Below are 5,682 nucleotides of genomic sequence, written 5' to 3'. Positions count from 1 at the left end.
CCCATTCTTCTGTTTGTATCACTTACAAAGCTAAAGTTTGGGAGAAGTCCTTACCTGATCTTCAGGATGTATATTACAGTATATCTTTCTCGCCTTCGTTCCAGGAAGTAACGTCTTAACTTCTTCAATCTTTTTCAGTTACTAATTTGCTGCATGAAGATTATCTTCATATAGCTTCCCTAGAATTCTACCAGTTTCGCTATTAATTTAACACTATGAGGTGACCATAGTTGGGAGCAATAGTCAAGATGGATTGGGACAAATTTTATCCAGAACACCATCATGATTTCCAGCCCTCTTGTTCTGAAAGTTCTAAGAACCCATCCGGTCAGCCGCCGGCATTTCATTGCTAATTTAGTAATATGCACGTGGAAGGATGCGTCATTACTCACATGAGGCCACGCACTGATTGAGATTCAGAAACTGGGACCCCATCAGGACAATATATTTTGCCTGCATAGCATTTAACTTTGCTAATAGCGTAAGATGTGGAACTTTCCAGCATTTAACTGCATATTATTTTCGTCAGCCTACTTGTATATTGCATCTAACTTTTGTTGCATGTGCAAGACATCATCCAAGGATTTTGTATTAAGCTTGAGACGTTTGACTCATTTACATAGCTCCTCGGGGCGCCTCACTGTGTGAATGAGAGCAATTCTGAGATGGTCATTATGGACAAGAGTGGACCAAGTCATTCATCCACGGGATATCACATAGCGTTTGCGTTTCCTTGTCATTGGACTGCGACAACAGTCTTCTGATTTCTATCTGTGCGAAGATCATGTAGACACTCTCCTAGATTTCCAGCTATGCCGAGATCACGCAGTTTGTGATATATCATTCCATGATCGAGTTTATCGAAGACCTTCGTAAAGCTGAAATATATCACCTTCATATTTGAGTGGCTAAGTAATTATATCAACACCCAGGCATAGTGTTGTAAGAGGTGTGTCAGGCAATTTCCTCTTCGTTGGATACCGCGTTGGATGTCAGTTAGCAAATCATTTTCTTCAAGAAACGTGATTAATTTCCTGCATGCTATCTGTTCCATGACTCTGTTGATAGACTAGGTTAAAGAAATAGGTCTATAGTTTTGGGCATCAACTAACTCTGCTATCTCATCTATGAATAGGGTATGTTATTCGTGGAACCTCAAGAATATAACATACTGTCGGGTCTGAGACTGAAAACCATGATCTTGCATTCGAAAGCACTAAACCACGCGCCTTTACTTATATATATGCATACACACTCACACAACACACGCGCACACACGCGCACACACATACGCACACTCTCAAACATATATGCATTGATTCTATATTTAAGAGATGAGGAATTATGTACATTATTTACATTTAAATTTGACGGATATTTGTCCTCATCTTCTTTGTTGTTAACACAACGTTTCGGCTGATATACCCTCCAGTCTTCATCAGGACTCTTGGGGAATTTTCGAACCTGGGTTCTTATTCTTAAGGTATTTTTCGATATTGTTATTATTATTATTATTGTTGTTGTTGTTGTTGTTGTTGTTGTTGTTGTTGTTGTTGTTGTTGTTGTTGTTGTTGTTGTTATTATTATTATTATTATTATTATTATTATTATTATTATTATTATTATTACCATCATCATCATCTTATTATTATTATTGAGTAAGAGAGCAGGGTATGCCATCAAAGTGACACTAGGGTAAAATATACAAAGCCCAGTATACCCATCATGACTACCCGTCTGATAAGGGTACACCAGGCATATGCATCACAACCATATGTGCGCAACATAGTGGTTTCATATCAAGATAAACAGCGCCTGACCTTGCAGGTGGGGCCCAGTTAGAATTTACTTCATATCGAGTAGCCCATCCCGCTCAAAAGGTCATTGAATAAAGGTTGTTTGCGGATGTCGAATGAAATACCCATGTTTCGAAAGGTGAATTATCCAAACCCCAAAGAATTCCTCTCAACACATGACTATGATGCTCCCCCACTACTTCTGCTCGTGATCAGAGATGCACATATCGTCAGCCACCAAGGGACATGCTCAACTGGTCATGATCAAGCAACTGACAAAAAAATCTGTGGTACTGAGTAGAATATTTGCTGTAGCCCATCTTTTATACCAAGAAAAAACAATGTACATGATAACACTTCCAATCAGTTAAGATGAGAAGCTATGTGAGCCACTGCCTGGTACTGTATCAGGTCACTGCCTGGAATCGAAATCGGAATCTTGGGGTTAGTATTCCGCGCTCTTAACCACTACGCCATATGCCCGTGACCTAAATAATAATAGTAATAATGATGATGATGATGATGATGATGATGATGATGATAATGATAATAATAATAATAATAATAATAATAATAATAATAATAATAATCAATGGCAAATACCCAAAGAGAGCGAATAATGCAGATATTGACAAAGCCCTTACCCACCAATGGTTAATGGCCTCTGGATTGAAATCAGAAACAGAGGGGTTTATCATAGCAGCCCAAGATCAATGCCTACCTACAAAGAACTACCAGGCCAACATATTAAAGAACGGCAGCTCCCCATTATGTCGTATATGCCAACAACAAAATGAGACCATCGATCATGTTGTCTCCATGTGCAGTCTGCTTGCGCCTACAGAGTATCTCAACAGGCATGATAGAGCTGCACAATATATTCACTGGGTAATATGCAAAAACCTGGACTTGCCCCATGATAAAAACTGGTGGGAACACAAACCACCCCCAGTACTTGAAAATGATCACATTGCACTCCTCTGGAACTTCACCATTCAAACTGACAGAAAGATAGACGCAAATAGGCCAGACATCATACTGAAAGACTTCAGACAAAAATCATGCCTCCTCATTGATATGACTGTCCCAATTGATATAAACGTATCTGTCAAGACCTACCAAAAACTGAGCAAATATAAAGATCTTGAAATAGAAATTAGCAAAATGTGGAATCTGAAGACGAAAACAATACCTATTGTCATAGGTGCCCTGGGAATGACAGCGAAACGGGCTGATTACTACCTAGCTCAGATACCAGGAAACCCCAAAATGGCTGAAGTCCAAAAGATAGTGCTCATGGGAACTGCCCATATCCTACGTAAAATACTGTCTATGTGATCTCAAATTTTAAAGCAAACATAATTTTCTTATGGTTTCTTAAACATTCACTTGAACAAAACTGTACAAATCCAAATATATGGTACCCTAGGCATAACACCTACATGAACTTCTAACTTGTTGTCTCTTGAGGTCTCTGGGTGAGACTTGGATCCAACTTGTACAAATGCAAAACAAAAGTCAAACATAAAATAATAATAATAATAATAATAATAATAATGATAATGATAATAATAATGATAATAATGATAATAATAATAATAATAATAATAATAATAATAATAATAATAATAATAATAATAATAATAATAATAATAGCAATAATAATAATAATAATAATAATAACAAAAACAACATCGAAAAATACCTTACGAATGAGAACCCAGGTTCGAAATTTCCCCAAGACACCTGATGAAGGCTCGAGCCGAAACGTTGTGTTAACAAACAAGATAAGAAGAAATATCCGTCAATTGTAAATAATGTAAATAATGTATGCATGCATTGAGTTCTGTATTTTCTTCCATAAAACCTATTATGTTTCCTTTTATATATATATGTGTGTGTGTACATAAATGTATGTGTTTGCGCGCGTGTGTGTGTAATTAATGCAATTAAATTCTGTTAGGTTCACTATGTGGTGTAAGATGCAGTTTTACATAATTTATTTATATGGCTTATCATCCTACGAAATATAATCAATCTTAAATTTCACATGAATAAGTTATACATAGACGAACATATATGTACGTATGTATGTGCGTGTGTGCGTGCGTGCGTGCGTGCATGTGCGTGTATGTGTGTATTATGTATGCATGTATGTATGTATGTATTATGTATGTATGTATGTACGTATGTACGTATGTATGTATGTATGTATGTACGTATGTATGTATGTATGTATGTATGTATGTATGTATACATGCATGCATGTATCATTACCTCCGCCAAGGAAGGAGGTTATGTTTTCATCGGCGTTGGTTTGTCCGTCTGTCCGTCTGTGTGCAAAATAACTCAAAAAGTTGTGAACGGTATTTGATGAAAAAGTTGGTAATGACACAAAGAACAGATGATGAAATTTTGGTAGTGATTTGGGAATTTTTATGGATTCTTGAAGGATTTTTCATGTGTTACATTTACTTTACATGAAGTATTACAATGTTAAGCTCTTTCATTATCTCCCTTGAAAACACGTTCATCGTTTCTATGTAACTTATGGTAGCGTTGCTGTTTCCAAAGTTTATTTTCGTTTCTCTATTAATAATTTTACTCGCGTATCTATCTTAAAATGAGCTGCTTGACGGAGGTCTGCGGAGGATGACATGACAAGCCTTGACTATTGGGATCGACTCAAAAAGCTCAGGCTTTGATCCCTCCACTGCTGCTGTGAGCTCTATATCATCTGTATGATGTGGAAAATATTCCAATGACAGAACTATTTTACCTTAATTGGCCCTGCTCTCTTCAACATCAATCAGACACATAAACGAGGAAAGTGACTTCACAGCATTCAAATGATCCCTAGATGATTACCCCAACAAATACCAGGTAAACCACTTACACCCATATATGTCTCTGAAAACAATAACCCTCTGCTTGAAAGGGCTACGGTTCCCCAGAGCTGACTGTGTATCTCTTCCAGGTGGTGCTATTAAATTAGACATGGCCTGAGTCAACTTCAGCCGAAACTTATCTAAGTAATCTAATCTACGCTGTAACCTTTTAATCAAAGCATGGCAACGTGGGTAGAGGCTGATATTTTAACATTTCTGATGGTCTTAAGTATAAAAAATAAATTATTAAAGATTTATACTGAACTACATTCAGAGTATGTCTATAAGCTATTGTGTTTAGACCTGGTTTCTATCCTCAAACTGTTCCGTTTTGTAGATGCAATTTTTTTTTTAATAAATCACTCCGAAATTAGAAAAATCAAAAATCTGCAACAATCTCGGAAAGCAGCGACAGTGTTGATAATGACGATGGTCGAGATAAGTATGGGAGTAGATTATGTTTTTGTCAGCGTTGGTTTGAGAAATTGGATGATTTTCAGCATGCGTGTATATGTGTGGAAATGTGCTGCTTGGCGCTCTCCGGGTGCTTTTCTAGTTATTATAAGTAGAGATTGATTATTTCTAATTTCTCCGATACTGCAATACTGGTTCTGAAAAGAATAATGAGAATTAATTCTGAACGTACATGGATCCACATCCGAAAGTATTAAAGTATTGCACTGATCAATAACACAAACATTTCACAAATTCTACACTAATGGCTTTGAACTCCTTTTCAATACCTAATAAGTGAAATCTGTCTAATTTGAATCCCTATCTGAGTTATATCTGGATTAAGTTATGGTTTTAATACAGCTCTGTGATTAAGAGAGAGCAACAGTCATTGTCTTAAGAGTCGAAAGTACTTAGTTTTTCTAAATTTTGCACAATTCAGAAATTTTCACTTGATTTTAATTCTAGATTTTCATTCGCGCGCAATGTTAAAGTTCACCGATAAATGGACTCTTTACTCATAACAAAAATAAACGTTGCCATAA

This window comes from Octopus bimaculoides, chromosome 2, assembly GCF_046866305.1.
Source record: "Octopus bimaculoides isolate indiv1 chromosome 2, ASM4686630v1, whole genome shotgun sequence".
Lineage (NCBI taxonomy): Eukaryota > Metazoa > Mollusca > Cephalopoda > Octopoda > Octopodidae > Octopus > Octopus bimaculoides.
Note: the sequence above shows the minus strand (reverse complement) of the source record.